This window comes from Lissotriton vulgaris, chromosome 3_1 (genome assembly GCF_964263255.1).
Source record: "Lissotriton vulgaris chromosome 3_1, aLisVul1.2, whole genome shotgun sequence".
NCBI lineage: Eukaryota > Metazoa > Chordata > Amphibia > Caudata > Salamandridae > Lissotriton > Lissotriton vulgaris.
The window spans coordinates 1,848,225,651-1,848,245,987 of record NC_141689.1 but is presented as its reverse complement, the minus strand read 5'-3'; positions in this window follow the sequence as shown (position 1 = coordinate 1,848,245,987).

Here is a 20,337-nt window from a genome sequence, read left to right as displayed (position 1 = left end):
GGAGGGAAATAAGTTGAAACATTTGCTCACCACAAAGTAAAGACAGTAATTTCTTAAAGTTTCCAACACATGGCAATTAATCAATCAATCAAGTGACTTGTTAAGCATGACTACTCACGTGTTAGGGTCTCAAGGCATGGGGGTGGACTGCTGATCCATCGAAGGCACTGTGGTTCAGTCGAAGAGCCACATCTTGAGGTCCTTCCTGAATTGAGGCAGTGATTGCCTTAGGTGGGGAGGCAGGATGTTCCAGTTCTTTGCTGCGAGGTAGGAGAAGTATTTTCCTCTGGCCGTGGTCTTGCGGATACGTGTGGCAGTGGCCAGGGCCTGTTGGGTGGAACGGAGGTCTCTGGTGGGTGCGTGGAATGTGAGGTAGTCGTTGAGGTATGCTGGTCTCGCGTTGTGTAGGATAATTTAAGGCCATGCCATCAACCACTTCTTAGTAACCCATATAACATAGTGCTATGACCAACTGGAAATATAAACACAACTGGACTTTGTATAAGACCAGAAGAAGACTCCTGTCAGGGTAAATAGCTGCCTTAGGAAGGACTAAGGACTTGCATCCTTCATTCTCATGAATCCAAAGTTCTGGAGGGGAATATTAAGGGTGGGATAGCTAGCCTCCTGGAGCACACATCAACAAGAAGTTATTTTTGGAGAACAAATACTAGATCAGCTGGGACTGGAAATTAGTTGAACCTAGCTGAAAAGAGGGCTTCAGCCTGTCTACAACTGTTATCTGTGCCTCGGTTACCTAGAAGATATTGATAGATGTCTGGGAGCATTAGGAGTGACCTTGAATATATTAATCATCCTGTTTGGCTGTGATCCAGGAAGACCAGGACAAGGTGCCTAGGATACCAAATGAAGTTACAATTCTGGGGTGCAGAATTTCCAGTGCTGTCCAACTCTGAACTATTCTGTGTAAAGTTCAATTCTAGTGCAGTACCATGCAAAGAAAGCATCCAACCTTCTGGAGAATTCCTCAAACTCAGCATCCATCTTTACCACACGGAAGGATTTCGAGTTTCCAAAGACCCTGGTGGGATGCCCATCACCTTATGGTCAGCAGAGACTCTGCCCAAGGTCAGGAAAGGATCTGGCCCTTGCGCCAGTGATGCAGGAGAGGCCAACTTATTTAGTGATCTCTGCCTGCTTATAGAGGATCTCTGCAATGAAAATGACTTCATGCACTTTGGTTTGTTGCTGCAGAGAAAATTACAAATGTTTCCGACATGGCGGGTATTTTCACCTAGTACGTGAGGGGCATTTAAACATTCTCCATCCTGGGACCGCCATGCTTCATGTGGCTGTCAAGAGATTTGCCAAGAGATTTCTCAACACAGCTGGTTGAGCCTCTGGCAAGTGGAACATGGAACCATAAGTTTGCTGCCTATTGCATATGCAAATTGTTAACATGTGCCCAGCATCCACCAAAAAGACGAGATGACTTAAGTCCTAAAGTATTGTGAAAACGATTAACGGGCCCTAGTAGAGAAGTAGTCTTGAAAGATATAGATTTGAAGTTTGTCTAATTTGGAACTTTTGGCAAGAGAACTCAATCACTGAGTGTGGCCAGGCTGTAAGGACTTGCATTTCATGAAAAATACAAAGGGCCTGTACACCAAACTCTTAATCAGGATTTTTGGCGCAAGGTACAGAAGATTTTGTGTTTACCCCATTCAGATCAATCACCCCACAAAACAAAGTAATATATTAATTTTGATTGCTGTGTATTAATAAAAACACACAGATTACATGTGGGAAATGCTTGGCACTAACAGGTTTGATTAACATAATAATTAGTGATGTAAATCGCAAGTTTAATCTAGTTGGTGCATTTAAGTGGTATAATAATGCATGTATATGTTGTAATGTACATTGTGCACTGCATGCTGCCTTTCTGCATCATTTTTTTAATTGCTTGTGGTGTGATGCTTTTCTGCTAGGTAACAGTTTTAAAAGATAAATATTAGCACTGGTGGGTGGGGGGACAGAAAACACTTATATTCTGTGTATTTACATTTTCTTTTTATGTTTATTGTAGTTTTGGCTGGTTGCCAATTGCAAAATGGCTTCGCTTTTCCTGGTTCTGCGCAGTAGAAAAAGCTTACATCATTTTGCTGAGAGAAGTTCGTCCATGCTCTGTGCTTCACTGAAAACTTTGCAACTTCAGTTGACTATATTCAAGGCCATTTGATATGAACGCTGGTGAGTGGCTGTGGGCCAAAATAATAACCACAAGAACAGCTGAATGTCTGCCAAGGATAAAAGTCAAATGCCTTCCAAAAAGGACCACATGGAAACAGCTGAATCACTGAAAATGAACATTTAAAGGCCTGATGAAGAACGGGAACAGTGGAACTTGTATTTATGTTTGTCAAACAAAGTTGTTCACCGACATCCTGGAAGTTGAAAAATGCATGGGCAGTCGAATTTGTATCTGTCAGTCTTTTAATCAGGAAGTTATTCATGGACATCCTGAAAGTTAAAAAATACATTGTCAATTAACGGACATCCCGAGAGCTAAGAGCTGCAATGTCATGACCAATCAGAGCAAGGGAAACTGCAAGACTTGAAACATTTGAGGGTAGAGAGCCAGCAAATACAGTATAAATATCAGACCACAATTTGGGTTTTTTGTCACAGAAGCTGATCGCAGAGAGAAGCTGATTGCACTGCAGCTGTTTGCAGAGATGCTGGGAGCCTGAAACTATGCCAGAATGCTCACTGATAACCCCTGTAGGTTGGAGATTCGTTGCGGGACACTAGCCTGGGTGAGAGTTTCGCCGAGGAGGCCTGGGCTAGTAAGTATAGTTGGGGTTTAGAACTGGGTAGGAAGGTTTTAGTGTAGAAATCTTTAGAATTAAATATATGTTTTAACTATGGTTCTCTGATCTTTTCATGAAGAATTCTCTTTCAGGTACATGACCAAAGATTAATTGATGTTTTTATTTCAGAGAATAATGGAATTAATGTGAACCTGAATTTTCTCTTCATGATTTCATTAACAGTTTTACTTTATTTATTTCCTGAATAAATAGCAATGCTCAGTGAGAATTAACAATGACAGAATTAATGCTAACTTTCTTTTATACAAATTAATTATATAAAATCTTTTAAATAATTTCAGGTGTTTTGATTTTTCTGAGTAAATTAATTATGCAAATCAATGTATTGTTGTAGTGAGGTTAAGCTGGTCTTGACAATCACCATCAACTTACTCAACTAATTGGTCCATCGACCTAATTGGTGGGGTAGATTGATGCATAGATTAGTTAGTAGAATTATTGATGAAAACAAATGCTGGTGTTAAAAATCTGTGCTTAAAGGTATCCTGTCATAGGAGAAAATACACTCAACCCATTTTTGTTTATATATATATGTATATTTGCAAGGGTCTGGGGTAAAGTGTGTGTGTGTGACTAGGTGTGTTGTACTTCAGTGTTATGGGCCCCATCGGAGTGACCTGGACCCTGGGTTGGTGATATTTCTGGGTGAGCGCTGCATCAGGGCCCAGTTTAACAGATGTGAGTCAGTTTTCTAAAAATGCATTGTTGTCCAGCCTATCCTATTTATATTGTATACAGCCTTTATCTGCTCTAAATTGGATTTATAGGACATCCACAATTTTGGCAGATGTCCCTTGTCTGCCCAACTCTAAATAAGGCCATTATTCCCAGGGTACAGCTGTGGAGCGAGTAAACTGCTAGGATTTACCAGCCCGTGTTCTATCATGGTCAGCCAGAAAAGGTCATCCACGCCCTATACACTAACAATGACTTTTGTAACTCCTGTTGTTTTCTATGAGTGCTTTCTGCTTTTTCTTTAAATATTGGTAAAGTCTGATCGCCTTAGTCAATATTTTTTTTCCTGTCATTGCAATTACTAAATACTAAATTGATTTGGAATTTGAATACGTTTTCTTTCTCAACTTCAACATTGCTGTAGAGCATCTAAAATACTTTACATCCATTTCTCTGAGGGAGCCCCCAGTATGGGTGATCCCACTGTTCATCAATGTAGGCTGCTTTTATTTCTAGAATCTTGATTACTTCATTTTGATTGAGCTCTCAACCTTTGATCTACTCTCAACTTAACTACCCCGTTTCTCACAACTTGCGGTTTGTCTGAATGACCCAATTGGAATCTAACATCAAGAAGACAGGCCTCATTTGCCCTAGTGGACAAGAGGGAGGCATGAGGGAGTCAGTCCCCTGGGATATGGAATAAATGCCAAAGGCTAGGTCTTAGTTCTCTCCCTAAGCGTGTAGGAAAGACAGATATGCAGTCAAAGCTGACTTTGGGTATCGTGGCAGATCATTCATCTGTCATCTTGTGGGACTGACAACCTTTGTGAAGGCAGCCATTGAAATCCACAATTTTTAGGATTGTCTGGCAGAGTGGTGGGTCTTTACCAAAGTAGTTGTATCTGTCATCTGGCTTTCCAGCGAGAAGGTGGATGAAGTGCCATTGGCCAATGTATGTATGTGATGAGCAAAGAAAAACAACAGGATGTAAAGTAACATTGACGTTCTTTTGTAGAACATAGACACCATGTAGTAGCAGGCTTGGCTTAAACTTTTCCGAAATAAAAAACTATAATAGACGCATTCTTGAATTCTGAAATTCAGAGAGATTATACATTTTCCTCAATAATTATTAAGTTTATCTTGTAATAAAAGAACTGGCTTAACCTTAAGTGAATTATAACAGAACAATAATGCAGCAGCGAAGTTTAGGTAATTGTATTTTGGGGATTTTGTGCTTGAAGATTAACGCATCCTAACATGCCTGTGTGTGGACTCAGCTCTGCAGTGATAAAACATTTTACCTGAATGCAGCCACTGCTTTCTGTCCATCACTTTTATGAGCACTTTTATGAGAACCACATTAGAAAGAGAACAATAAAAAATATTAGGCGGGAAATAACTCATTCTATATGGAGTCTTGGAAGAACAGGCTGTACAGTGATGAGAATTCTTAGTTCCTCTTGAATACCTGTGTAATTTATCCTCATGGTTTCTAGGATAAATGCTGCCTGTCTCTGTCTGCACCAGAGCAAATCAAACAAAGAAACAAAAGATGGAAAGCTCGTATGTTTCCTGATATCTGACCACAAAAGCAGAGGATCAATAAAAAAACAATTTGATATGTAAAACTATGAACAAATATTTTTTTATCTGTTTTATGTGATTGTTTTAATGGTTCTTGTTTACCGGAAAAAGATTTACTGAAATTGAGGTTGAACCCCCTGCTGGAGGAATGCCTCCTTCCAAACTCCATCAAACATCGAGATGTTTGTGGAATGTTTTCATCTCAGTTACCCACACTTGATTCATTTTTTGTGGAGTTTTTTAAGTTCAGGTGTGGAGGTGGCAGCATACAGGGGAATGTTTTTAAATAGCAATAATGATGCCTTTTTTTGTGTTTTCCACCTTTTCAATGTCTACCTTCCTGCTCCTTCACTTTATAAAACACTTATGTTTTGATCGATTTAGCCTAACCCTACATTTGCATCAAATATGCCATTCTGGACGGTTTTCAAAGGCAGCAATTGATCATGAATCATTAGCAAACATCATGTGCGCAAACGATTGTGCACTTCAGCTTTAAAGTAGACTGCTTGTGCTTGTTATTAGCAAGCAAGGAAGAAATGTGCATGTGTGTAAACATGTAGCACAGTGCATTGTAAATGTATCTTTGGCACGGTAAAGAATAAAAAAACGATATCTTACAGTTTACCTGAAACCAATGAATTCTTTAGACAGTAGTCAGAAATTGAAGACTGGTTGGACATGTGTTTCTCTTTATTTAGCTCTGGTGTTCTTGGAGGTGGTGTCAATCTCTCCTTATGTGTATTTTTCCTTTTGTGCTTTTTTGCCTTCAGACTGTGTTGTGCAGCTGATTACTACACATGTAAAATGCAGACCGTGTGCTGTTAAAAGAAAGTAAATGCTAAGATTTCATTGATTTCAGTAGTTTTTCTGTCAATTAATTATGAAAGTTATATACGGAAAAGCATTGCGTTCCAATGGATAACACATTTTGCTTTTGTTTGGCAGAAAAAAACGGGATGAAATCATTCTTTACTTGTGTAACTCGGTAAAATCAGAATTGGGTGAGCCAACAAATTAACGGGGAGAGCCGAGCCAGAGCCGAGGGTCTGGCGTGGTTCTAAGAACCCGAGCACGAGTTGAGCCCTGGGAATGTCTGCCATGTAAATCATGCAACAAACAACAAGTAAAATAGGATAACGTCTCTTAAAAATTAAAAACACGCACTTCTTTAACATGTGGCAGTCTTGACATTAATAAGTGGCATAGGTTCATTGAGAGGGAAACCGCTCCTCCCCTGCTCTGTCAGCAGAGCAGCCCCGCCCGCCCTAAAAAGCTGCCGCACAAAGGAAAAATAAAATGATAATAACTTAGAGTTATTATCCTTTTATTTTTCCTTTATTTATACTGCTTAAAAGCAGTGGGGTGACGCTCTGCCGCATTAGCGGAGGAGCTGCTGTTGTAAATTGGCAGTGATCAGGGTTAGCATTTAGCTGAAGCCATCTTGTATTCCGCAGCCATCTTGTCTGCCATGTGCTCACCATGTGCTCCACCCTTCCTTGCTGTCGTTTACTCTTGTACTCTGCTTAAAGACAGACAATATTTAGGCTCTGCTACTCTGCACATGCGAAGAGTAAGACTGTGACTGTCCATACACCTGTTCTAATTTGTATATGTCAGGTTATTCTTACCGGGGGCAGCAAACTGCTAGCTCCTCCCTACTGTTGACTGCGCATTTCTGTATGACCTTTTATGTATGTAACCCTTCTCTTCTGTAATTATACTGCCTTCTTTTGGGCCCCTGTGTGGGTATAAAAGGACCATGTTCCTTCTGTTCAGTGTGCTACTTCATACACTACCAAAGGGTGTTGTGTGAATGTAGTTCCACCTCATGAGGTTAATAAACATTTTGTTTTATATTCCAGTTTCCCTGCCAACTTCTATTCTATGGTCTGAGGACTTGTGCAGAGAAGGACGAACCCCTAGCACTGGTAGGCCTAGCTGAGGCTCACCCTGACACTGCCACTGGGCAGAGGTATGCACCCCGTCCAATTAGAGACCACCACCCTAGTCAGGGTAAGTCAGATACCCACCCTAAATGAACCTGTGCTCACCCTCTGGTAGCTTGGCACAGAGCAGTCAGGCTTAACTTAAGAGGAAATGTCTAAAGTATGTGTGCAACCCTTTAGGTGTAGTAACACAGTGAAAACACCACACAAAAATAATCCACACGATGTTAGTGAACTAGAGCTAACTTTAATAAACAAAACAAGACCAAAAAGACAGAAATCCAATAAGAAGAACCGGGGTTGTGATTTTTCTAAAAATTACATTGAAATAGAGTGCTCAAAAGCATAAAGCATCAACTGGGGACATGTTGTAAATATCATTTTATCTTTATTTTATTTTGTAGTCTGTTTTCTATTTTAATCAGTATTATGTCACTCTTAGAGTGGTGCCAATGTTCCTTTATACATTCTTACTTTGCTGGGATTCTAGCTGTGGCAGTTAGAGCTTGGTCAGAGGAGGAGATGCATGTCTGTTTCCGTGCTGCAAATTAAACTCTACAATTATATCTAAGAAGTGTCTGTCATCTTGTTCTATGGATCTACAACAGGACACCTGGTCATGCTGGACCGGGTCAAATCTGAAAAGTCAAGCCAACCTCGATAGAGCTTTAGTCAAATACAGAAGCACCGCAGGCCTAGCTGAAAACAGTACACGTCGAGGAGCAACTGCATCGGGTACGAGTAACACATTCGGGTCCCGTATCGTCATCAAACGCCGTATGATGAAGGCACTTCGTCATCGGTGAGCCACACAATCGGATCCCACGTCATCATTGAACCCCTCACAATGAAGACACTGAGTCGTCGCTGGACCTTGTAGTCAGGTCCAGCATTGTTAAAGCTCTTACAATGAAAGTGCTGCGTCGTCGTCGAGCCATGCTGTCACCGCTGTAGAGTCTCTGAAGTGCCATTGTGTTGGTGTATGAGGCAAATGCATCAGTTTCGACCAGTGCAAAGCAGGTGATAAATGGATTTTAATTTAAAACAGCTGTAGAACCCCTCTTGAAGGACCAGGACTGGGTTGGCACCTCTTGGTGGGACAGGACCCCCAGTTGGCAGAGTCCAGCAGTGAAGCAGAGTTGAATGAAGCTTTGATGTCCCTGACACCAAAGAACAGGAGGCACGCCATCAAGTCCTTTGAGTCATTTGGTTCTGGAGATGTAGAGAATCAGGTCCAGTCCTTCTCACCACCAAGCGGGGGAAGCAGGCAGCAGGGCAGAAGCTCAACTGAGTCCAGCAGAGTGTCAGTCCTTTCAGCAGCACAGCAGTCCTTCTTCCTGCAAGAGTGTCCTCAGGTCCAGAGCATACTGAGTTGAGGGTGTCAGGAGTCCAGTACTCAAAGCTTACTTTGTACAATAAATAATGCCAGTACCCTTGACAGGAGGCCACTACAGCTTGCACCATCCGTTGCCCCTGCCAGTGCTGCTAATGACAGTGCCAACACAACCGCTAAACATCACACTCTTACCAGTGTGACAATTTATACTATTCCAGGACCCCAAAGCAATAGAAATGGTTTGGGAGTCAGGTATTTGTCATTGTATATGTAAATTGAATTAATAAACAGCTGTTGTTGTGCTAAACTACACATACAGTGCCACCATGTGGCAGACTGTTATAAGCGCTGGTTCTATCAATTAAGTGCCTATTCCGAGCTCCAGAAACCCTCGGCTCGAATTAAGCACTGCCAGTACTTATACCCAGTTGTGCTTTTGAAGTGGGGGAAACTTCAAAGAGAGGCCTTTGAAGTTCACAAGGTTCCTGCCCTTCCTGCTCTGGCTCCAGACTCACTACTTGGTGGTATGCAGTTATTTGTGTGGGGATAGGCCATGCCCTATTCGGGTCCAAGTGTCCACTCCTCCCTCCCATCTAGCCCAGGAAGCCCCACCAGGATGTGAAAGTCACAGCCCAGCTACCTTTGTGTGTGTGTCTGTCTAGAGGGAATGCACAAAGCTCAGCTGTCACCCACCCCAGACGTGTATTCAGGGACAGGCAGAGACACATAATAGTTAAAGTAAAAAAAATCCAAATTTATCACAGCAAACTTTTTAGACTCACAATTCAAAATCCAACTCCACCATAAGTTGTGATTTTAATTTGTGGATCTAGAGGCACCAAACTCAAAATTTGCATCTTGTCCCAATTGGCAATTGCACTTATATGGTGGAACAAGGTAATCCCAAAGTTGACCTATGAGCAAGATAGGCCTTGCAGTAGTGAAAAACGAATTTAGGAGTTTTTCACTAAGTTGCCATGTAAAACATAAATGTACATGTCCCACTTTTTATATACACTGCACCCTGCTCTTAGGTCTGGCTAGGACCTACCTTAGGGATGGCGTATATGTATTAAAAATAGAAGTGTGCGTAACTTGCGGAGTTGTGCTCTGTAGAATTATATGGAGTTAATGAAAAACTCTGCGCTATTCCGCAGAGGTCCGCTCACCCGTAGTAGAAGCATTGTTACAGTGGGGTTGAGTGCGTTGCAGGAATTGGGCTGCATGCTTGCAGCCCACCATCAGGAGCACTTACCTGAGGCTGGGGAGAGTAGCAGCAAAAGCGGATGCTGAAAGACACATCTCAACATGGCAAGAACAGTGACCAGTGATGAGAAAGCCTCCAGAGAACAAACCAAGCCCACTGAGAAATAGGGTCGGTAGTTTAAGCTCACCAGGAGGCTCTGGAACAACCCGCCTGAGAGGTAGAGAGCCATGATTACTCTGGAAATGTCCCATTCCGGGGTGAGGCTTTTTCCGTTCAGTTTTGCTACCTGATGTCACACCTCATTCTCTGCCTTTACAAACTTTATTGGAGAGATCTGATATCCGTCAAACTAACGTCCCAGATTTCAGTTTGAAAACATTTCTGCAGTAGTTTTCTTTATTTAGCCAGAGTGCAACCAGGGCATTGTGGTGTGTGCTTAGTGCTTCACTGTTAAGACTTGTCATGATTGTGTTTTATCATTGTTTTTAGGAGTTTTTAGAAAGTCTCTTCTTGACAACCAATGATTGAGGACTTAAACCTCTTTTTTTCATTAAAACACCAATCAATCAATCAGGAACTTCTACAACGCGCTACTTACCCCTGTGGGTCTCAAGGCACTGGGGCAGGGGGGCCTGCAGCTCCGGGTCAGTCAAAAAGCCAGGCCTTGAGGCTCTTTCTGAAGATGTGCAGCGTAGGGGAGCGTCTGATGTTGACTGGGAGTTCATTCCAAGCCTTGGCTGCGACGTAGGAGAAGGCTTTCCACCTGCTCTGTTTCTGTGAATGCGCGGGGTCTCTGCTAGGGCGAGGTCGACAGAGCAGAGGTTTTGTTGAGGTATTTTGGTCCGATTTTGGGGAGAGATTTGTAGGCGTGGGTGCATAGCTTGAAAGATTAGTCTCTTCTCGACGGGGAGCCAGTGTAGGTCATGCAGGTTGGGTGTTGGATCATGTGTTCATGTCATGGGATGCCGAGTGCGCGTCTGGCTGCGGTGTCCTGGATGGTCTGGAGTTTGTGTAGTAGGGATTTGTTGATTCCAGCATAGAGGGCGTTTTCGTAGTCACGTCTGCTCGTTAGGAGTGCATGGGAGCCGGTCTTTCTGGCTTCGGGCGGATCCACCTGAAGGTCTTGCGGAGGATGCAGAGGGAGTTGAAACAGGTGGAGGCAACAGCGTTAGTCTGGCGAGTCATGGTGAGGGAGGAGTCTAGGATTATGCTGAGGTTTCGGGCATGGTTCGCCGGGATGGGTGGGTTTCCCAGGGCGGAGGGCTACCAGGTGTTGTCCTAAGCGGTGAGGGAAGGTCCAAGGATGAGGACCTCTGTTGAGCTTTAGGCAGCTGTTGCTCATCCATGCTGCGACGTCTTACATTCCTTCCTGGAAGCTGAGTCTGGTGTCCTTGGGGTTCTTCGTGTGGGAGAAGATGAGCTGGGTGTCGTTGGCATAAGATACTATGTTGAGCCCATATACTAAAAACATCCCATTTATCTATCCAACACTAGCTTGCTGTTTCCGATAAATACCATGTATATGCAGTTCTGGTCTGTCAACTTGGGCTTTGACTGCTCCCAGCATACGCTGCCCCACTCATGCTGGCACTTTCATTACATACAGCAGTGGGAACTGCAAAGGGGCCAGTTCAGGCCAGCTGTGCATGACGGGTCGTGGAACTGCAGCCGCATCTGGCTGTTTGAAGGAGTTTGACGCTTAGTTTTGGGGACTTTTATTGTTGTTTGCACATGTGGTTTGCTGGCAGCTTTGCTTCTTGTGTCCCAGGGATCTATCTCTTTAGGCTGGGAGGATGAAGGCTGTGATGTTGCTGGTGCTCACTGCTCCTCGTCCGCTGAGTGTGTCACAGCCACCGAGGTAAGAACTTCGAGATGCGGTGGAAGTGTTTTTTTGGTCAAGGTGTCTCTTATCTTCTCAAGTTTTTTGGGTGGGAGGGACATAATACAACAGTAACCCAACTCTGTAGTTATTGACCCGGTGATGATGAAATGCGTTGTTTCCATGTAGGGATACATATCTGTGTTCAAGCATGAGGAGTTTAAGCACACGTGCTCAGATCATGCATTAGTCCACTGAGCTCTCAGATTCATGCTGCTTTGAGAGAAACAATATGTCTTTATGTTTACAGTGGCCACCGTTGACAACAGCCATATGAAATGATCACACCAGTTAACTGAAGGCAGATAACACAGCTAGAGGGCTTTGCAAACTGTCACAAGAACATTTACGAGCACAGCTTTTATTTTTATGCATTTATTATATCACTTGTAAAGCACTTCTGCCACCTTATATGTATCCTGGCACTATTGTCTTATTGAGGGAGGGGAATTATAAGTTCAATGTAGTTTGACAGTCCTAAACACTATGGTGCTTTATTAAATGATGTTCGGGAACCACATTTTGACACCTTTTCTAAAATGCATTAAATGGGAGGAGACTCTCAGGGCATCAGGAAGGTGATTCCATAGCCGAGCTGCTTCAGACATGAAGGCCTGTCCCCCTTGTCAGGTTTTTCTAAATTTGGCCACACAGGCCAGATTTGCTGAGGGGTTGGACCAAATCCATGCAAAGATTTAAAAACAATACAGAGGGACTTAAATATTATTCTTTGTCTTAATGTAACCAGCATAAATCTTTCAAAGACATGGATACTGAGGATCTTCTGAGTCTGTTCGGGGCCAATTCGGCCACTGCTGCTTGAACCCTATGAAGTAGATTGAGCAGGTATGTCTGAGCTCCGAAGAGCAAGGCATTATTATAATCTAGCCTACTTAGGATCACACTACGAACTATCAGTGCTCTAGATGAGAGGGGAAGTAATGGGCGAATCTAACGTAAAGCTCTGATTGAAGAGAAGCTGGTCTCTGCAGCCGTATTTACATGAGATACCAAGCTAAGATTCCCATGAAAAAATTCCCCTAAATTTCTGACAACCTCTGACAGTATGGAGCCTTGTCAGAGGGAACTGGCCAGAAGTTTGATGAAAGTAAAACGTGATCTCTCCAACAAAGGGGAAGAATATTTCCCATAGTGGCACGATGTTGGGTGGAAAAAAAGATCCAGGAGTTGCCGGTCCATGTGAGTCAGGTCCGGTACTATGTGTTGCAGTCTTAAATTATCTCCGGATCCAATGAAGACTCCCCCAGTCACCCAGGATAAGGAATCTTGAGTGGGCCAGGGCCATATTACCACTAATGCCAATGAGGGATTGTAAATAAGAGGTGAAGGAGCCTGGGGCATTATTGCGCAAAATGCCTGAAAATATGTGGCCTCTACTATCCCTTAGGATCCTTTTAAAACTTGAGGTGGGCGTTCAACTCCGCCAACCATAGGATGGCAACGTTTTTTGCCAAACTTCATGCTCTAAGTGAAGCGCAGAGTGGGAAAACTCTGAGAACTCTGCCGGCAGAGCGGAGTTTACAGCCCACAACTAATTCAAAAGGAAAGTTTGGGCCTGGCAAGTGGGTTATCTAGCCAGGTCGACATGGCAGTATCACACTGCACACACAGCCTCTGCAATGGCAGGCCTGAGGCATGTTTAAAGGGTTACTGGAGTGGGAGGCACAGTCAGTGCAGCAGGCCCACCAGTAGCATTTAATTGACGTGCCCTGGGTACATGTAGAGCACTTTACTAGGGAATCATAAGTAAATTAAATATGCCAGTTGTAGAATAAGACAATGTTACCATGTTGTAGGGACAGATCGCCTGCACGTTAGCACTGGTCAGCAGTGGTAGTATGCCGATAATCCTAAAGCCAGCAAAAATGAAGTCAGCAAAACAGAAAACCACACAAAGGATGTCAGGTCTAACAATCGGTTTGTATTTTGTCCCTCCATTAACCTCAGATGTTAATGCTTTGTTTTAAACTTTGTGCATGAGGGAAGATTTAGGAAGGGAGGAAGAAGCCAACAGAAAGCTTTGCACATTTTTGGCCTGAGTTTCCAAGATGACATCGAGCTGACTGATCTGGCTCCAGCTTTAAGTGGCTTGCCCACCTCTGGATAAAATCACCTTGCAAGAAGAATGACATTAGGAGAATTGATAAGAGCAGAATGTTTAACATTGTCACTCAAAAACTCAACAAGATCTTTCAACAATCGCATCTAAGTAAGGGTAACATGAACAAATGTAAACAGGTTTAAAGCTCATGAGTTCATGGCAACCACACATGCAGCCTAGCCTTCCACATGCACAGAAGTTTAATAAATATTACTGTAAATTATACAATTGTACACAATGAACATGATGCATTTTGATTAGTTTCTATCCAGGAGATTTACAGTTAGTGCCTGAGTCATATGTGATTAGAGTAGTTTCCCATGGTAACTAGACATAATATCGAATCCAAAATATAGAATAGCCATAATATCGAAGTCAAAATATATAATGGACAATATCAAATGGACAGAATATAGTGGTGAAAAATATCGAATTGAAGGTAAGTAATATAATATCGATTTTCAAAATATAGAAAGGCAAAATATCGAAGTATATAATATAGGTATTAAAATATATCAATTTTTTAATAACATCAAATTTTCTTAAGTGTTTTGTATGTTAGTATATGTGTGAAAAGTGTATATTATTTTTGTAATTTATTTTAAGAAATGAATTTTATGTTATTTAATTTTTGCGTAATTTAATTCTGTAGCCGGTTGTGGGTTTATAACGGGAATATAAGGGAATAGGGTGGGAAGTAATTTAATTATATTAAATTAAATATTAATTTTTGAAATTACCAATTATTTTTTATTTAATTTTGCATTTTAGTTCTGTAGCGGGTTGTGGGTTTATAGGGGAATAGGGTAGGAAGTAATTTAATTGTAACTAATTAAATATTTTTATTTTTATAAGTATGTTTTAGTTAATTATGTTTATTATTTCATTAATTTTAAATTACTTTTAAGACATTTACAAAAATTCGATATTTTGAATATATTTTTTAAAACGATATTTTTGATTCGATATTTTTGTACTTACCTGTTTGTAGATAGGAATTCGATATTTTTGCATTCTATATGTTTTTCATCAATATCTTGGTTATTCTATATTTTTGTATTCAATATTATGTCAGTGATCCCTTTCCTACATATCACTCTGCCACAACCTCCTAACAGGTTCTTGTGAAGATGATAGTGTTCTAATTGGGAACTAGAGTACTCACATTGCTTAAAAATGTGCCTGCATTATGAGGAACAGCATCATGAAATATGCTGCTGGAATAAACAGATTCCCATAGATTAACCCCTCAATGCTCATTGACATACTGTTCAGCCTCAAAATCAACAGCTTCTATTTTTGCAACATGATATTCAGAAATGTCTCACTTTTGTCATGAATATAGTAAAGGTATATTATGCAAAATAATTTTTAAAGCATGCACTACCACCAAGACAGTTTCCTGTTGCTAAATACATGTACATTGCAAAATAGATGGCTTAAGCTGATTAGAACAGTTTTGAGCTTGTTCCTGAATCGATTTTGAGAAGCAATAGATCCTAGAGGCAGAAACAGTGACTTCCAGAGGGACAGGGACGGCTCTGAGACAAGAGACTAACTAGTTAAGCTCTACGAATGTATGTAGGTCTGGCGTTGTTCAGGGGATTGTAGGCAACCGTGAGAAGCTTGAAGGTGATTCTCTTGGTATCAGGTAGCCAGTGAAGATCGCGCTGGTGGCTGGTGATGTGATTGCGGCTTGGGATGTTCAGGATGAGTCTGGAGGAGGCGCTCTCGTTGGAGGAGACTGTGAAAGATCTTCTGTGGTGGTTACTGGACCGCCATTGGGTCAGAGGCAGACTCCTACTGCTACCCCACCCAGAGTTGACAGTGGTGAATGATACGTCCCTTCTGGGTTGGCGTAGCCATCTGGGAGAGGTGGACATCATAAGGTTGTGATGTCCAACAGAGGCCCTGCTCCATATCAAACTCCTGGAGCTGAGGGTCATCCGCTTGGTGTTGAAGGATTTCCTTCCATCTATCACAGGAAGGCTGGTGCATGTGCTTACGGACAACACCACTGCCATATGGTATTCGAACAAGCAGGGTAGTGTGGGGTACTTGACCCTATGCCAGGAGGTGCTATGCCTCTGGAAATGGCTGGACCATCAAGGTATCTTCTTGGTACTGAACGACCTGGCAGTATCTTTGAATGCCTGAGCGCACAAGATCAGCCGCAGTTATACACAGAGGTGATGTATGTTCTTCTCCACAAATAGGGAGAACCGTTGCCTGATATTTTTGCCACCACAGAGCACCCACAATGTCAGCACTTTTATGCTTTGTAGTTTCCAAGGCGCCTCTAGCTGAGGGATATATTTCACTTAGAGGTGAATTTGGGCTCTTGGATGCCTTTCTGCTGGTACCACTTTTGCCCGAGTTCTGAATAAGATCACAAATGACTGGGCCAAGTCATGCTTGTGGCACGGAGAGTATGGTATCTGGAACTCCTGGGTGTGAATACCTGTCCACCAATATGGCTGCCCCTCAGAAGGACCTGCTATTGCAACAACATGGCAGGATTATGCACCTGCGCCTTCCCAATTTTCACATTCATACATTGAGATTGATCGCTGACAACAAAAATCCTTTGACCTTCTTGCGTAAGTTGTTGATGTCATGTAGGCAGCCAGGCGTCCCTCGACTAAAATTGTATACATCTCTCATATGGACACATTTTGTGGTTGGGTGAGGCACACACCAGATTTGATACCCTTCAGGCCAAGTTATCTGATAATCTGTTTTCGGTTTGGCATGTTTCCTGGCAAGGTTTTACTTTTGGCACAGTTATGGTACTCTTTTTACCTTTTTACAGTTGCAGGAGCAGTCCTCATTATTTAAATCACCAGCTCCAAAGCTTGTTTTGAAAGGTCTTTCATACTTTTTTCCCTTCCTCTCACTTTGTCATTTCTCAGTGGGACCATAACTTGGTCCCCATATATTTGATGTGGACTTCCTTTTAACCACTTCACACCTACCCTTGCTACCTATAGACAAACTATTTCTGCAGACGCAAGCATCATTTGTTCCATAAGTAGTGATGCTGATTCACTTTGTTCAAGCCATCACCCTGCTGGCGTTTCTGTGCTCTACCTCACCCCGCTATGATGGAGATACTCCATCATTTGAACCCCAAAAGAATGCTGAAATTACACATCAATGGTTCCAAAGAATTCTGGGTGGAAGAGCAGCTCTTTGTGTGGTTCACTGGGGCTAAAAAAAGGCATCTCCCAATCGGACTCTGCATCAAAATTTGATACATACCGGGCCAAAAGCAGCCGCCTCAAGGTCAACATATCCATTCCACCAGGGGCAAAGCTGCTATCACTGCTTTGGCATGCAGACTTCCTGTCCTGGACATAAGTTCACAGAGCATTACCGTATGGTTTACCCAGAGGTGCATTACACCCACTCAGTTCTACAGGACTTCTTGGTTTGAGCCAAGACTCCCCTCCTAATTATTATTGCTCTGGTATCTATTCAAAGGGGTGGAATCTGTGGTTAGAAGTCTTTATCAGAAGCAAAAGTTACTTACCTTAGCTAATGCTCTTTCTGGTAGACATTCTATCTAACCAAAGATTCCTCACTGTCCGTCCCTTCCTACATGTTCTGTGATTTTGACTCTACCGACTAATAAGAGCACAAGTATAGTCCAGAATTATACACAATGGTCAAAGCCAATTTGCTATTAGGGCACTTCGCATAGGGCGTCGCATGTCCCAAAAGGAACTACAACTCAGCTCTCTGGAGTAGCCCCTATAAAGCCCAGCACGTCATTTCTGAGTGGAACGCTGTCAGTGTAGAGCTTCAGCGTGCCACCAAGCAATGCCCAAGGTATTGCTCAAAAGTTTCTGGGTGCAGTCTGATGCCTGGGGAATATTTAAAAGGTGAAGAATCTACAGTAAGATAGAATCTCAGAACAAGTGTTACCATTGAAAAGTAACTGGTTTATCGAATAGCGAGTTAAACTAATTCAACAAGGAGGGCTTCATTCCAGGTGGCTTCTTAATGCTGTTGTAGTCAGAACTGCATAAATGGTATTAAGAAGCATGTGGTATTTTTTACAGAATTACTCCCTTGTTTTCTGGGGACAAATCCTTTGGGTCAAGACTCAATGAGTTTATCCCAGACAAAGGGTCTGGAATTATAGGCTGACATGAGGAAATTGGTGCAGTACCCCAGATTTATTCATGTTATGCTCTTTACATATTTCACTACAGGGGACTTCATAGTAACTTGCAATCTCCCAGAAGAACTATAAGTGTTACAATCACCCCAGCTTGGTCAATAAAGGAGCCAGCATTATAAATAAGTTATCCCTCATAATAGAAGCCAAAGATGTCAACTAATATATTAACTGTAATATGTGTCTCTTATTAACTGTCCCTTAAATTAATTCTCAGGTCAAATCTTGTAGAACTTCCGAGGATTTATATGGCTTAAATGCATTTATCTTTACTTCTCCACATTCAGTGGTATTATTCCTACGGGTCATTAACCTCTTAAAAATGGCGGAACATTACTAGGTAACATAGATTTCCTATTGTGTATAGTAAATTCAAGTCATCATTAGTCCAATTGCTAAAGAAAGTATAAAAAGAAAGCAACTCTTGTTTATAGAGTGACCTCTAATTAGGCTGATGTGGCTACAACTTTTTATTCACATTATAGACCCATATCCGGGCTCATGTAGACAATTTTGACCCTCTTTTTGACCTCCTGGAATTGAATGCCCATTCTAAGGTGCCAATGGTTGCTATTTGTTCAGTTGGGGAGAATTCTATTTGAAGAATAGGATGATCTTTATTGCCACATCTATTCAAACTTTTTTTTTCAAATGTGTCAATTTCACTTATCAATTCATTAGATAGAAATGAAAAGTGACAGTCATGACTAATAGATTTATACCTATGAATGTTTGCTTTGCTTGCTTGTAGTGAGGAACTAATAACAATAGGCTCCTTTTGTCTATCTTCTTTGATATAACTTTGATATAACTAGAGTCTGTTTATTAATTTGAGGAGCAATATAAGTATTGAGGGGATGACAACGCTAACTCTAACTACTGTGTTCTTCCTTAAGGAGATGATGTATGTTGGTCATTTTCAAATCTTGACATTTCTTCGGTCTCTGCATTACATAATATTGCTTACTACCGTCATGTTGTGGGTCATAAAAACGAATCTGTTAATCTGCTAATGTACAAGGTGTGTCTTAAATGTCATTTTTATAATTTTTATAATTTAGGTGTCAATGGGTTGTATGTCACAGTATTACCTCTGTTTTGTCATACAATTATATAAACCAAACTACATCATTTAGCACAATATCATCAAGGTTTTATAGCATTGTATGGACCTTGATTTTGAGTACATTTACTTTCATCTTTTTTTCTTATTTCTTTCTATAATTTTAACTGATTTTTAAAATTTAAATCTTTAACTTATGTGATTTTTTTTATTATATATTGTTTATTAACCCCTCTTTATTGATATTGATAATACATTTTTGCTTATTCATACTTACCTGGCAATGTAAAAGTAGTTGACATTTTGGCAACTGATAGAGTTACCATCTTTCTTTGATGGTGTGGTTGATATAATATTTTGCCATTATTAGTAGGGAATATAGTCATAGTGCATGCTTAGGGATTCGTTCATTTACTGAGTCATATAAAGTAGCATTCAAGAGGTCTTAAGGCACATTAGAGAGAATATTTAGATGTCAGCAAGTTTAAATCTTATATTATGCTTCAAAGCCAAGCTTCAACTGCAGAAAAAGACATTGGGTCCAGCTCACAATGACTGGTGTCTTAGCAGATGCAACCTACTCTTGTAGCACTCCTTTCTTACTCATGAATTTCCTGAGCAGCCAAGGACTGAATCTTGCTTCCTGATCCTGATGGTTTACTCCAGGAAAAGGAGTATTAAAAGAGTAAGGGCCAGATGTAGGTCGCCCAATACCGGTCAGTAACGACTGAAATTACCAAATTTCGGCCGTTACCGACTGGTATTTGGCTTTTGAGATGCAGGTGGCATGATTCCTGGATTCGGTATTTTACCGAATCGGTAATTTAAGGAATGAGTAAATTTCCGAATTCTTAACATACCGATTTGGTAAATTACCGAATCCGTAATGTAGGGAGCACTCAAGTTAGTGCAATTCTGAGTTAAGGATTCGTTATTTACCACCAACTACAAGTTGGTGGTAAATATCGAAAACCTTTAAAAAAGCAATTATTTTGCTTTTACAACAGTGTGATGTGGCAGACATACATGCCCTTAGGGCATGTATGTGTGCCACATGTGCACCCATGCACTATTCAGGGGTTCAACAGGGTGTCAATGTGACACCCTGCCACCCTTGAAAATGTTCCTCCATTACCAATTCATTATTTACCGAATCGGTAATACTGAATGGCTTCCCATTCATTCCTATGGGCCTCCAGCTCCATAGGAATGAATGGGAATTACTGAATCGGAAAATACCAATTCTTAATTACCGAATCCTACCGGTTTGGTAAAATTTACCGATTAATTATCTACATCCCATTTACCTATTCTTAAATACCGAATCGGTAAAATTCGGTATTTAAGAATAGGTAAATTGAGATTACCTACATATGGCCCTAAGGCCCTTATTTAGAGGCAAAATGTGATGGATATCCCGTTCACCATATTACAAGTGCCATCGGATGTAAAGTATATGTAATATGGTGGACAGGACA